At 44.7% G+C, this 15,885-nt stretch overlaps 1 long non-coding RNA gene across 1 annotated transcript in view; it reads right to left on the reverse strand.

Moving 5' to 3' along the window:
• The window catches only part of LOC106886757, a 35,903-nt gene extending 23,630 nt beyond the window's left edge, over positions 1-12,273 (reverse strand). The window contains exons 1-3 of the long non-coding RNA XR_001411731.1: positions 12,195-12,273; positions 11,422-11,533; positions 7,238-7,344 (exon numbers count right to left, since the gene is read on the reverse strand). This is a non-coding gene — a long non-coding RNA (uncharacterized LOC106886757). The remainder of the gene's footprint in view (positions 1-7,237; positions 7,345-11,421; positions 11,534-12,194) is intronic.
• Positions 12,274-15,885: the final 3,612 nt, after the last annotated feature.

Consider the following 15,885-nt stretch of genomic DNA (forward strand, 5'->3'; position numbering starts at 1 on the left):
CCCCCCCCCCCCCCACCCCACCCCCGCCCCTTGTCTTTTCTTTTCTTCTCTTCTCTCCCTGGACAGTTTTATAATTTTGGCGTGCAGCCAGAATGTCTGTCCTTATTAGCTTGGGCTGGCTGTGAAACACCTGCAGCCCATTATAGCAGAAGGATGAAAAAAATCAGTTGTCATAGGTAAAGTAATGACCACTTATTTCTTTGTTTTAACACGCTGAAAGGACAGTTGAGAGGGGAAGCAAAAAATGCCATAGCTTTACCATCACACCTGCCATTGGCTGGACTCACTGCAGACACTGGGTCATGGTTTTATCTGATAAGTAACTCCAATAAATTGCTGTCACTTCGCACCAGCCAGGGTTCCAGTTTATTCAACGCGACGTGCACTTGCTGCATTTGAATAGTGTCTTGTGCACCTTTTTTTTTTAATTTATGTCTTTATTATGAATTAAATAGGCACTAGGAAGAAACTTCCCTCTGGGCAGGTTATAACTAGACTGCCTACTGGCATATCCCTCTAACATCCCAGCTGGTACTGCCTGCAAAAGCTGCCAGATCCAGCAGAGCCTCCGTAACGACAAGGCAAAAGGGCTCCAGGATGGGATAGATGCTTCCGAGTCCCACGGGCCACTGCCCCAGCCAGGAGAAGGGCTGCACATCCAAAAGACTGACCAGGGTATAGGCAGTGAGGCAGAAGTGGTACTCAAGGTATCACTGGAGCTCTCAGCTCTGGAGCTGAGCAGAACCTTTTATAATAAACACAGAAATCCAGGTTAGACATCGACACTGGTGAGCAGTGACAGGCAACACTTGCTCGCCCAACTCCCAGCCTCCAGAGCTCCATCTTACCTCACAGACCAGCTCGTTGCACTTCTGCAGGACTATCCATCTGGAGACGAGACCTACTTATGATTACAAAATCCTACTTCAAAAGATGTATTTGTACACAAGGACGGTTATTACTCAGAAGAGGTGCTTGGTGCCTGCTAGGATGTCGACAGTAAAGAGATCAAGATGTCCTTCAGATCCCTACTGTTTAGCAGAGCCACAACCAAAAGACACCTGGACTGAAGGAAAGGCCACAATCAGACCTCCTGGTATATACAGCCCACTGAAGGTGTGTGTTTCATCGTAGGGGATGCCAGAGAGAGGATCCGGGAGGACAGCTAGAGACCTAAATAATTTATCATGCTCTTGAACTCTGCTTAAATGCAGCTCCAACAGCTTTGCTACTGAAAGCAGACTCGCTCTCTAAGGACTAGATGGTATTTCAATCCCAACAGCCTATTGAGTGAAAAGGCCACTGTTGGGATGTCAAGAGACCCAGAGTTCCTTCCAAAACTTTGCTGAGTTTTAATCAAACTTACTTGTCTAGCTGCAAGGCAGTTGAGACATTTACCCCAGCAGCTGACAGTTTTTGTTCTGCATCGAGTGCAGCCATTTCATATTTAAAAAAAAAAAAAGAAAAGAAAAACTTGTCACCACGAGGGACTCTGCCAAATATTCCCACTGCCGTCCTGGAGCACGGCAACACAAGTCTGCTGTTGCACACAGGTCTGACTATTTGCATTTTTAATAATTCAAGAGTTTAATTAGTATCATGGCCTTAATCAGAGGCTGAAAATACAGCTGAAGTCATCAGAGCTTAATTAGTTTAAAAAAAAAAAAAAATCTGCAGTCTGAAAATGTCTCCACTAACATGAAAGTCTGTCCTTAGCTTGAGGCTTTGGGGTTCAGCTGAGCTGTTACCTGTTGCTTCCGATTTCCTGTGCCAGCACACCTCGGAGTAACCCAAAATCCCCCCAAAATACCGAGTCAAAGCGGTGGGGCTTCCCTCTTTATTCCTATCAACTGTTCTATGGCTTTCTTCAACTGGACTCAGAAAAAACTAACCAGATTGAAGAGAACATCTTAAATTAATCCGGGCATATCCCACAAGATGCATGTGCCATCAACGAGCAACACTGGATCTTCTTCAACCAAGTCATTGGGAACACAGTCCTGAGGGAAATCACCAGAAAAATCACCATTTAGTGGTGGGACTGTGGAAGCTGCCCCGTGTGGGAGCTAAAACTAGTCCCCTGCAGCCCACGTTGGGTGGTGAAGCACAGGAGGTCTGGTGCTGCTTCCCTTCTCCGGTGGAAAGGCTGGATGTGGTCCCAAGGGGAATTAGCACCTATTTGGGGCTGAGGGAATCCAAAGCCCTGGCAACAGCCGTCCATTGACTCACTGGACAGATTGATAGCATTGTACAGGACATCCTGGATGAACTTTTTCAAACAATATGTGATTTAATGGTGGGATTCATCACCACCCAACGCAGTGGAGGCCAAACATATAAACAGCTTCAAAAATGGATTAGCAAAACGCATGGAAGATAGGTCAATCACAGACAATTAAATATGGTAATCCGGATGCAACTTCCAGTTCAGGAAGTTAGTCGGTTTAATGCCCTTCCACCTCTGATTTACTTGTAAAAAGGAAGCCAGAAAAATTCTCCCTATGCCAAAACTGTCCCTTGGCTCCAAGCATTAGTTAGAATCACAATAAATTCTTTTTTTGGCAGGGGGAGGGGGATACATTTTCTTTCAGTAATGATATTACAGCATGCTATTTATTTCCCTCTGCAGCTCCTGAACCTCTGTGTAACCTCCCATCTCCCTGTCCCCCTTAGGAATATCACAAATAAATTAGTGAAACCTACTGGAAGGTGATAGCAATCACAGATACCACTAAATTCCATTTAGCGAGGAATTAGGAATCCAATCGCTTATGTACATAAGAAAGGTCTGACTGGATCATACTGAAAAAACATTCAGTCTTTGAGAACACTGGACCAGAGGAAGATGCTGGAAACTCAAGATGGAAAAACATAAGTTGGTTTGACCCCACGGAAAGTTTCTGGTAACCCCAGGACAGTTCCTGCTTGATTTATTCCCAACACATGCCTGTGCAGAGGCAAGTTTTATATAAATAAAATACATACACAGAGTACTTTTCATACTGAGCTGTTACGTATCCCCATCCCCTTTGAATCCCACTAAACTCCTGCAAACTCTTGACCTAAAGAGCATCTTACACCATGGGTTATCTGCTCCCTTGTCTTCTTACCTGCTGCAAGCGTTTCTATCCATTGTCTGGGTCTGAAGGTGTTTAGGGGGGTTTGCTGGGGAGCAGAGGACAAGATGACAAATGAGCTAACGCACAGCAATGGAATGTAAGTGAGTCTCAGCTATTTTTAATTAAGAAGCGATGACAGCTGACTAAATTCCCTGACACTGCAGTTAAAGGCTCCCTGACCCAGACATTATTGGACACACTCCTAAGACCAATATATATTGGTCCCGACGGTGCTTCTATTATTGTCCCCGCCGTCTCGACAGATGCAGGACTAACAAAATCTATGTCTATTATCAGCATGCAAATAGTGAGATAAACGTGTGAATGCTTATGAGCAGGAGGAGGCAGCAGGTGAGGGGAGGACAACGAAGGTCATTTTCAAGGGAGTGCTGAAAGTGCCAATGTTTGGTTCCAATAAATGTTCAAAAGGTTCGGACAAATTTAACTGCCATTTTCATTTTCGCTTGGTTAAACCAATGATAGATTGACCATGAGAGAGGCAGAGAGACAGAAAGAACATTTCCTGCTGTAAGGCAGATAAAAGATAAGAGGCAAAGCAGTATGGTGCCTTGGACTGGCTTTTCTCAGCCCACAGATCACAGGGAGGGCTCAACTGAGAAAAATTTTCTTCTCATTCCCAGACCAGGGAGCCCAGCAACCTGAGGAAGTGATCTGGATTTTCAAGGATAGGGATTCACCTGGCTTCATCTAAGGACTCCTTCGCAGAGATGAGACTACAGTCAAGGTGTCCAGCTCCCGCCGTCACAACAGACTGGCAAGAAACTGACTGTTTCAGCAACAGACTGTCTTGGAAAGATGTCAAGAGGAAAATACCAAGCACAAAAAGACAATACAAAACTCATTTGTGTTCTCAGGGCTTGCACAGAAATGAATCCGGCAGCAGACGCCTTTACCTTGAGCTCACTGGTTTGTTTTAGTAGGACAGACAAAGAAAAGATTCCCTTCTACTCTTTCCAAAGGATCACGAAGAAAAGGGGCAAACCGGCACCTGCGGCAAAGTCACACAAATCACGTCCAAACTTGGCGTGAGCGAGACAAATACATTAAGGAACATCATCAGGAACTTTCCAGCATGGTTGCAGGGTGGGAGGGAGAAAGAGTGGCTTTCTGCTGTTGCTAAGACAGTTCCCCCAGCCTTGCTCTCCCCCAGCCCAATCCACGGGCTTTCTCCTCTCATTGGCTCCCCAGCTCCATCGAACGACCGTGACAGCTTCTCCTCCTCCTCGCCCTATTGGCTTCTGCCTATGGGCTATTATCAGGGGAGAGCAAATCGGACACGTAATCAATAGTTTGCAAGAAGGAACGGGGCTGCGCGATGCTACATTTGCATTCCATCTCCTGCCGCCGATGTCTCTGCATTCAGATAAGGGCGGATTAGCCACGCTGGCCACGCCGGCAGAGGTGAGTGGAGATGGCAGACTGATGGCAAAGCAGAGCTGAGGGGAGCTGCCAGCCAAAGGCAGCCTCTGCACGCCCCGATCCCCAGCTTCAGGCCAGGCTCTACCTGAGGAGAAGCTCAGGTCCCCACCTTGCAGGCAAGGCCGCACGATTCAAGGAGCATCAGCATCCCGCCCCAGCACTCACCCAGAGGCACAAGCTAATGTCCCCACCTCGGTACTCATGAGGCTCTGAAAACAAGGAAAAGGTGTACAACAGGGGAGAAATCTTGCCTGCACTACCATGAGTGATGAACTATTACCCAGCTGTTGCCCAGCGAAGGGCAACAAAGATGATTCAAGGATTGGAGCATCTCCCTTATGAAGAAAGACTGAGAGAGCTGGGACTCTTTAGTCTGGAGAAGAGAAGGCTGAGGGGAGACCTTATCAATGCTGACAAGCATCTCAAGGGTGGGTTGAAGGAGGAGGGAGCCAGACTCTTTTCAGTGGTTCCCAGTGAGAGGATGAGGGGCAACAGGCACAAGTTGGAACATTAAGAAGTTCCACTCAAATATGAGAAAAAAATTCTTCACAGTGAGGGTGCCAGAGCCCTGGAACAGGCTGCCCAGGGAGGGTGTGGAGTCCCCTTCTTTGGAGATTTTCAAAAGCCACCGGGATGCTCCTGAGTAACATGCTCTGACAAGCTCTAGGCAATCCTGCTTCATCAGGGGAGTTGGACTAGATGATCTCTATGGTCCCTTCCAACTCTAAAAATTCAGTGAAATTCAGTGAAAATTAGAAAGCTGCTTGATCTTGAGGTATCTGGAGGCCTGGAGAGCACGGAAATGCTCCACAAGGCCAGAGGAAGTTTCCCTGGCTCGAACCAGGATGGGTGGTGAGAGTCAGCTACCACCACAGTGCTGCTCGCTCACTGCCAGCCCTCAGAAATTCCTTCCTCTTGCAGCATCCCTGTCAGCTCAGCTCTCCCCACCCCACCAAAACCCCGTTACTGGGCAGTGAAACACAGCAGCAGCGGGACAGCTCTTCTGGTCCTACCACAGAGGGGGTCAAGGTCTGGACCCAGACGCAGAGAAGAGGCAGGTGAGTTGGAACAAGTTTCCAACTACAAGCCAAATGGGCTTGAGTTGACACCATGCATCAATGAAAGACCAATGCAAACCAACTAGATATTGCCAGTGGCTTTAAATAAAGAAAACTTACTGATCTCAGCCACCAGGGCACCAAGAGCATGACCAAGTTGAGCATGAGGAACTACTGACCTGGCCTCAGACCGCTTTGCAGTTTAGCTTGCCCAAGTAAGGGAGCTGATGAAACATCCCCAGGCACGTTGGGACACTGGTGAAATAGCAACCCTTTGGCTATTTTCTTTCACCACACAGGTGAGTCAGCATCCGGACTACGGAAGAAAAACTGGTGTTTCCTTTTCTGTTCAGGACCGTGAGTCCAGTTTCTAGCCTGCTCCTAAGAGACGTGTATACAGACTGCAAGAGGTCAATGAACCCAGCTGCTGTTGGATGCACATACATTGGATATATGTTGTCCCCTAAACACTAGATCTTCCCAGCCTGCACAGGCCACTTGCTCTCTGTCCTTTACGTTGTACACAGGTTCGGCTGGGAAGAGTTATAACTTAAAACTGTTTTCTTTGGAAATTTCCACAGCTAATCTGTTTATTTCAGGGGTGAGGGCGGTTGGACACAAAACACTGGGTCAGTTAAAAAAAAAATCCTAAGTGTCTGACCTGAATAAATCCCTTTTTACGAAACCCACAGGGATGGTTTCTTCAGTATAAGATGGAGCTTCGAGTTAAAAGGAAGAAAGAGAAGTAAAGAACGCGCATAAAAATCAGGTTCAAATCCCTGCTTGGCCTCACTCAGTAAGGACTTTGAATTAGGTCTACAGTTACTTAAATGGCTTCAAGTATTTTGGGATCTCTCTCCAGTTTGAATGATCTAAGTTTCATCCTGAGGCAGAACAGGAAGAGTGTTCTGAGCTCTCAAAAATGTTCACGACTTCGGACAAATACATTATACTCAGCTTCAAAACAAATCTGCTCTCTTTTTGATCTTATGTAATAGTCTAGATGTCTGTGTTTTGATTCCTCCCAATTGTGCACTCAAACTGGTACAGAGCTCCATGAAAGAAAATTAATGGACTGGAAGGAAACCTGCACTTCTTTTTTTTTTTTTTATATCTCTAAACCATGTGTCTCTTTTCCAGATACCTTTACAGAGAAGAAAAGCATGAAATTTAGCACCAACCGAGATGATAAAAATGAACTCAAATAAGAATTCCTATCAGGAGTTAAGCCTGCTCCAACCACTCAAGAAGACAGAGCTTATGAACGAAGCCTTTTTAATCAATAAAAGCTTTTTAAATAAAATGGAATTTCTTTCAGACTGATTCAAGAAGCAACCTACAACGGAAAAGATTTGGTCCCTGACGGCCTGGCATCAAACTTGATTTCTCCTTACTGTTAGCACCTACACAACAATGTTTATCTGGACCTATTAGATTTGCTGTAGATGGACAAATAATTAGATCCTTACCATGAACATGTGGGAAATCTCCACCACAAAGGCAGATCTGGTATGATATAACCTATGGGGTATGTTATAACCTATGCTGCTATGACTATCAGGGGGGTGAGTTCACTTTTGAGCGCTCGCTGCACCCTGGGAGGAAGGTTTGGTCTCTTACCTGGCAATAAGTTCAGTGCTGAGTGACCACGTTGTACCTGTCCTCAGTGAGAAAGGCAGAGAGGATGGGTGTGAGCTTCTTCACTCCCAACACCGAGCGGGCACAACCTGGAGTAAAAGGAAGAAAATATACATTAATATAAGGAAAAATATAATGGATGATCCAACAGGGTCAAGCTGAGGAAAAATTATGTCCATAGTGCTATTTCCCTACCCCGGTTCTGCTTATCATGATGCATCTGCTTCTGGTCCAAGGATTGGACCCGAGGGCCTCCAGGTTGCCATTGGCCACCTGTCTGGGATGGCTGATGGGAGAACAAGGAGCCAAGAAACCTGAGAGCCATTTCTGAGCCAACAGCCTGCGTTCCCAGAATCAATTTTGTTTTCAGATCCCCAGTTTGAAAGGTTTTCATAGCTCCCAGTGTATTTCTTTTTAGCTTTGTCTTGCCTTAAAAATTACTGAAATGTCGGTCGTCTTCTCATTTCTGTTATAGAGGAAACTATTTTCCATATGCATTGCAGCATTTTTCACGAGAAAAAAAATCCAAGGATACAGCCATCCTCACTTAGCACGTTGTATAACTGTCCATGAAGGGATTTGATTTCTGTCTATCTGCTTCTGGTTAGTTTCCCGGCTCCGTTTCATTAATACAATTTCTCCAGAAGTTCAGTATCATTAATAAAGCCAAACCACAGGAATACTTCTCATAACTGCTCTATTTCTCTCATGCCAAAAGCTAGTAAAAGGTCTCCAAACTTTAATTTTGTCTTTAAATAGTTCTATGCAAGGTAACTCAATCTTATTAGTCCCATTTTGCTATTAAACAGAGGCACAAAAGAGTGCTAAGAATTGTCCCAGGCCATAAAATAAGTAGAAAAAGACAACCAAACCCTGAGTCCTGATGCACAGCCTCCTGCTCTGTCCCAGTGGACAACATTCTTTCCTATGACTACTAAAAATATTGGGGTCTTCTGTGAAACAGGCTGGGATGCTAATTTTTGAGGTGAAATGACCAACCCAGCATGGGAAATTGTATAAGTGAATCTAATACTCTCAACTTCCTGAACTCTTGTACAATAAACAGCTTAACAACTTGTTTCCCACAGAGACACCTGTATTTTAGTAGCAGATAAGAAGTGACACATGTATATACATAGCCATATTTCCTTTTTTTCTAGCTACACACACACACATACCCATATATGCACAAACATAAAATACGTGCACATATATTTATATCAAAGTTATTAAAATTAGAAGGAACTTTGATGTTGGACTCAGCATGGCTTGAAAAAATGCTAATTACACCCCAGCACAGCTGTGGGAATGAACTGCCTGCTCTGAGCACAGCACTTTAGGCACATAAAATGCAAAGGCCTATTTGGATGAGAGCACAGGGCCAAGACGTTTCCCTCAAGATGCTTCTTCCCACCCCTCACACCTCTCACCTGCCCAGGAAAATGAACTTCCCGTTTCTCCACTGGTCAAACCTTGACCCCTTTTTGCTGAGCAAGTGCCACCCCACAAGACTCACTCAATATCACCACAACACCTGGCTACCTAACAATTATGTTTTTGGTAATTGAAGTGCAGACATATCTAAAGGAGCCAGGAGGAGATGGGTGGACGCCTTTGGTACTAATGCTGATGCCCTCATGAACGTTGCCTCTTAAAGCAAAACAAGTAAAAAAAAAAAGAATAAGTAAACTAACAAGTTTCTAGACTCATTTGTTTAGAATGACAGATCGACAAACACAGTCATTTTTTTTTTAATTTTTTTTTTTTTTTTTAACAAACAGCTTTTTATAACTCATAACCCAAAATAAGCCCTGACCCAGCTGCGGTGCCATGTTAAACAGTAATTACTCTATATAAGGCTGACCAAATGGGAATATTTGTGGGCCAGCGGAATGAAATTATTTTAGGACTTACACAAACTTTCTCTGGGAGTGGTGAGACTAGCTGTGGGTAATGTGGCATACCTAAGAAACAAGCAGACACAGGAGGGGTTTTTTATTTCTTCTTCCAAGCCTCCATTAAAACTCACTGGGTGACATTAAATGACTTTCCCAAATTTCTGCTCAAGGGAAAAAAAAAATAAAGAAGTAGAAGTAAGATTTGTTTACGCCTTTTAAAAAAGGCTTCACAATGTTACTGTATATATATTTTGAGATTCTCCCTCAACCTGGCTACCTGTCGTGCCTGCTAAACCATACCCAAACGTATGGCAGAGCATAAGTAAAAGCAAGACCCCTGGAATATTTCATTATAATGGGGTGAAAAAGGAAAAAACCCCATCAAACCTTATCTCCAGCTCTGACCCACCATTCAGGTTGCTTCACCATGAGCTACTGTGCAAGGCCAGCCACTGAATGTCCATCCAACTCATTGGGAGTTGGACTAGATGATCTCTATGGTCCCTTCCAACTCTAAAAATTCAGTGAAATTCAGTGAAATCATCAGGCATTTTCCTGGCCAGGCACCTCTCTTCCAACCCAGCCCATGTGCTACGCAGATGGGTCCTTGCCACCTCGCTGCCACAAAGCCAAACCCTTCATGGAGACTGGCCACACAGCAAGTTGGACCTTTTTGCTTGACCTTTCCTTGAAATGATGCTAAACTACATCAAAACACATTGTGGTGCCATTTTTCATCCTGCCTACGCTGAGGATACGCTCCCACTCCTGGTTTTTGGCAACGTTTGGGCGCACTGAACCCGTTCTGTTCAGGCTAAGGGAGGAAGAGCCCATAAATCCAAACTCTCTCACCCCCTCAAAGACTCAGTTCATCATTTCAAAGTGCCCGATTCTGAGGCAGCACGGCCTGCAGAGAAAGGAACAAACGGCCCGTAACCTGGGGCACGTCCTGCCTTGTAGGAGGGTGGGGATCTCTGTGGGGAATCCTAGAAGAAGAAGAAGCTGACAGAGCTTTCGGAGTGGCAATGCTCAGTTCAAAAAAACTGCAAAAAATTAGTGGCATGCCATTCTGGTGCAAGTGGCAGTTTTCCAGTTTCCAAAATATCCCTCCTCCTTATGTCACGGTAAAACGGAGTGAAAATGGAAAGTGGTTTAGCGAGTAGGAACATTGCAATTCAAAATAGAATCAGAGAGGATTAAAGCAAATACCCAGACTGTTCTAACCTGTGTTTACGGCCCAAATACTGTACCAATTCCTGTTATTTTCAGGGGTTTCTTCCTGTGTTGTAACATTCTCTCTGGGATTAAACTTGGCCCATGCAACACATGACTCATCTGACTACAAGTCCCTGGGCATGTGCTGCAGGTTTTGCAGATGCTTATCACCGACAACCCATCCTACAGCCTCGGAGCCCAAGGCAGCACATTACACGTGGGTTTTTGCTGGAGGGGTAGGAAGAAAATGACAGCATCTGCCTAACACTAAATTTTCATCCTTAATTAAGGACTTCAGAAATAAGTCCATTTGCTGAGCAGGATGGTGGGCGGAAAATAAAATAAAGCTCGTTTATAATGATCTCAGCAAAACTCAAGTCCATTTTCTAGTTTATGTGCACCCTTGCACCCAGGAATTTCAAGTTAAAAACTCGTTGCTATGGAACTGGTGTTATCTGCAGCACCAAGCACTGACAATGGCCAAACTAATCCCTGGTAAGATCCTCTGCCTTCACTGATGTAAAACAGATTCGCTGTTTTCAGGTTTGCTTTTTCATTCTACCTGACTTCCTGCATTCCAGGAGATAACTTCTTTTTATGTCTGTCTCTGATTAGTTCCTTGAATTACCTCCACGTTACATGATTATTCAACATTGAGTTCACCCCGTTGTTCTCCATTCTCTTTCAATGACCTGCACAAGTGCCACCACCATCCTGAGACTCGCTCAGAGACACAGCGATACCTTTAGAGCTACAGTGTTCAATTCACAGGTGAGATCAATTTTAGCTGCCCCAAATCACCAGATGTAGCAGGAGGTAATTCAAAGAGTAAAAATCCACAGAATAGAATGAGAGAAAGAAAGAGAAAAAAAGATAACCATGCAGAAGCAATGGACTTGTGTAACACAGCATAGTACCTTTGTATAAATATAGCAATGGGCCATAAAGCTTCTGAGCTCCTAATTATCAGTTCAATTCACAATTGGTAAGGCTCTTCTAATAGAAAGGAGCAAAAAGCTAATCACTTCAGCTGATGGATGCTGAGCATCTCACCTATACACAGCTTCTCCTTAGGCTGTTGCCAGTGGGAAGGAGCAACGGTGAACTGGGACAGCATCTTCTGTTGTGCCATTCACAGAGGGGACTTCACCAGCGTTGGTAGGTCCTGAAAGAGAAGGAAATTCACACTCAACAGTGGAATTAGATGCAATCTCCGCATTTTACGGAGTCATTGACTGCTGGAGAGCCCAGCTCTGTTCACATGCTGAAGAAGTTTGATATGTGCCTAAAAAGAGAGTGAGTTCAGGCCTGGAGAATTCAGGTATTTCAGTCCATTGGTGAGTGCACCATGGACTGCAGTGGCCATGCCTGTCAGGACGAGTTAATCAAGAGCCAGAGCCTCTCGCTGAAGCGACGCCTGAGGCCAGAGGGGCTGCACTGCCTTCTCCAGTGTTTGTCTACGGCAATCAGCAGAGTTACATGGGCAGAAGGTAGGGAGCTGGAGGTACTTGTTGACCTTTCAGCATGTACCTCACCTGCAGAGAAGCAGAGCTTCCTAACGCAGAAGCTGTGAGCCCTCAACTCAAGGTTCTGCTGACCACCAGGAGCCCTGATGTACCCTCTGGATGCTCCGCTGACTATGGACAGCCCCGCATCCACATTTCTGCTTGCACTGGCTAAGACCAGACTCAGGTGAATATCATCCTTATTCTCATCTTTTTTAGATATATATGAATCTGCAACCTGCCTTTAAACCCAGTCAAAGTAGATGTGACGCAGAAATTGTAAGATAATTAAAGAGAACCACGGAAAACAAATATACATACCCTCTGTTCCACTGGGTTGCTTTAAAACATAGTGTTGTGGTTTATTCCTTCTCTCTCAATCTGTCACCAACACTCGGCTACATGGGAGAAAACAAATTTAATTTAAACTCAAACATTATGTCTAGTTCATTACTAACACCTTCTAAACAGTGCTGAACCTTTTATATAGACACTTTGTGCTATAACCCCAAACTACAGGGCCAATAAAGCCACAACAACTGAGAGCAGTTACAGACTTGGGCTATATTCTGAATAAAAATATAAGAAAAGAGTAATAAAAACAGCAACACATACACACAAAAAATCTGAGCTCTGCAAAAGTTTCTTAAACCTCCCAAGCCCAAAATCTTTGTTGCAGTCTTTAAATCTGAGAGATGCATGTGTGTGTGACAGATGGCAGCTCCCGAAGATCAAGTAATACTCCACCTTTGTACAAATATTGCATTGTACAAATATTCATCAGTTAATTTCTAGAATAACTGTGTTAGGAGGGATCATTAACACCACCCCTAATGTCACTGATAAGTAGGCTGAGACAGAAGGGTGGAGAGGATTGCCTAAAGTGAATAAGTAAGTAACAGTGAGAACTCCAAAGCATCCTCCCATCTCTGAGTAGATGTAGGGGTTTTTTTTACAATTAAAAAAAAAAATCTTCAGTTAAAAAAATCACAGTTTGACCCAATGCCAACTGAATTTTGAAGACTTAAACAAACAAACAAACAAAGGACTTCAGCTCACACCTTAGGTTCATAGCTAATGAAGCCTTTATGTCACACTAAAAATGTAGCTTAGCTTAAGTATCCCTTTTTAACTATCAACTAAAGTGAAAACATTAATTCACGTGAATCAATATTCCCTAAACAATAATTTTCCTCTAGAACGTTTCTTCTTTTTTAACATAAACTCTTTTCTAACATAACCCATTTAAAATATTATATCTGCAGAGTTCAGCAATTAGCTCTGTAAACTGTTTTCCTTGAGTGTACAGAAGGTTACGTTACACGGTGAAATAGAAAGTGTATGCTACAGTGAATGAAAACCTCTCTTTGAACGATGATTATCTTTCAAAAAGGCTGGGATAAGGGCCAGATTACCAAAATGAATTCAAGCCAGCTATTAGAGTTCTTCTTGTACATTCAAAGTCCCCTGTTATTTCACGCAAGTATCCACTTTTAGTGCATCTTTGAGGGTTTTCAAATGTAATTGTTTATATGTGATACCCACAGACCACGTTTTCCTGAAAACACAGCCAGAAAAATCCCATCTGAGGAATAAACAAGCAAGCAAACAGGAAATGCGTGCAAAGAAAAGCACAGAAAGAGAGAAGGGACAGTACATAAAGCAGCCAAAGGAAGGCAGGAGGTGGCACGGAGGGTATTTCAGATGCTACTGAAAGCGAGGAGAAGGATGGAGAGGCTACATCTCATCTGTCTGCTAATCCAGAACAAACTCAGGAGAGTCACAGGGATTTGTAGAAAAGCAGCTGAGGTTGTAAAAGACTGATGGAAGTCCTCTAAGCCATCCTTCTCCTCAAAGCACAGCTAACTGAATCTGGTGGTGTCCACTTGAGCTCCAAAAATCCCCAGGAAGGGTGAACCCAGAGCCTTGCTGGGCACCACTCTCCCAAGTTTGGTTCCCCTCCCTCAGATCCAATCACAATTCCACTTGTGGCAGCTGGGACAGAAGACTTTTCCCATCGGTTCAAGAAGGCTCCATTCAGCTCTTCCTCTCAATTAAGTGGTTCACAGGAGATGCCCACCATGACACCCTCTTCTTGGGCATCCCCACCCTGATCCTGACCCACAAGCTCCCAACACCCACTGCTACTCCCCTGCACCAAACACACTCCCCTCTCCTTGTTACCCAGGTACATCTTTGTCTAAGAGCTATATCCATCCATCCATCCATCCATCCATCCATTGCAACACCCCAGTCATGTGAACCACTCCATCATGCCTGCCATCCCAGAAAACCTGGAGTAAAGCCCTTTTTACTCAGACACTAATTAAATAAAAGTGCTGTTGCACACACAAGGTGAAGCAAGGCCCACCAATACTATGAGGGCAAATTGCCCAGCGCCGAGCGTTAGTGACAGAGCTATGAAGACAATAAAGAAACCCAAACGCCTCATCTTACATGTTGCCCTTCAGACTCAATAGCCTTTGATGATGCCCCAGAGGGCAAAAGGAGAAGGAAAGCATCTCATGGAGAACAGTCACATGGGGCCAGAGGCTCAGCAGATCAAAACTGGTGAACTCCAGTGCCTTCAATGCAGCTGTGCCAATTTATATCAGTTGCCGATGTGACCTATATAATGAAAACTGGCTCAAAGCAGCTAAGGAATATAACCCTGATATATTCCAAATACATTATATTTAACGCTGTCACTTATCTTTTACATGCCAACATGCAAGCTCAGGAGACAGACACATTCGGATACTCTCAGCTGGGAATCGTGTTCTTGCAACGCTCCTGGATGATGCACATACTGTCTCTATTTGTGTTCACCCCTTCAGATGGCATGGTGCCCACGAAACAAGCTGATTAGCACTTGCCCTGGGCTATCAAGGCAAGGCAATGGTACGTTTAGATCAGCAAACTGCATAACAATATAAATGTCATCTCTTCTACAAGAAGCTTTGGCAGTATTTGCATCTTGAGCTTCATTTCATGTATGTGCCAAAAAGAAACTCAAAGACTTGCAAAAAGAAGACAGGCATGGGGTTCGCCAGCCCTCCCGGTTGCCAAAACATGCTGTATAGCAGTGGGTGCCTCATTATAATCCCCAAGGACCATCTACCGGGTGTCAGATTGTATGTAACGTGAACGCTGCTGCTGCTGCTACATATCTCTGTATTGCCTTTTTTGTTCAGCCAGGCTCGTAGGCAGAAAAGGAACCCCAACCAGTGTGTCTGGCACGGTTCGAGACACGATCTGTACCCTTGCCCAGAAAAGATGGCACCCAGCCCAAAGAGAAGAGCCCGGGGTGGTCACTAGCTGGTTGTGCAATGTCTTTGCTGAGGGGGCAGCAATACCTAGGAGATACAATGGATAATGGGCTAAGGACACCCAGTTTAGGACACTAGCTGGAGTGCACGCCAGGCCTCTAATGGTCTGGCACTCGTTAGCATCTGATTGTTACTGGAGACCTATATGACATGCAATGATGGTTTCGCTCCAGTTCCTGGTGAGCAAATGTCAGCACCATTATCACAGCAAGCATCCATCTTAGTGGCCTCACCAAAGCAGCCAAGGGCTGAAGGGGAAGAAAGGCTGATCTATGTCTCATTGTCAGCGGAGGGGACTTTCCAGGACAGAGCTGGGCTGAACTAGCAGGGTTCAGAACTGCTGCCTCTACGAGTCCTACTTAATTCTGTAGCAGATGGGGCAGGATGCTCTAGAAAAAGGAGACACAGTGCAGGAAAGAGCTACCAAAAGAGAGAGAATGTTGTCAGGCAATTCTGCAGATAAGCAGAAAAACATCTTGGCATGACATGCTAAGTGACCAGTGGAACAACACCCCCAGACCACCAGAAGCAGGAGCTGCACTGTAAGCACATCACAAAACAGGACACTGCAGCAAACCCAGCGAGTGTTTGCTGGATTTCACAGGTTTTTCTCTGCAGTTTATGTTTTGTTCACACACTAGGAACCAATAGCAGTGTCAAAGGTAACCCCTAAACCTTTCCAC

Source organism: Calidris pugnax, unplaced genomic scaffold, assembly GCF_001431845.1.
Source record: "Calidris pugnax isolate Ruff unplaced genomic scaffold, ASM143184v1 scaffold92, whole genome shotgun sequence".
Taxonomy (NCBI): Eukaryota; Metazoa; Chordata; class Aves; order Charadriiformes; family Scolopacidae; genus Calidris; species Calidris pugnax.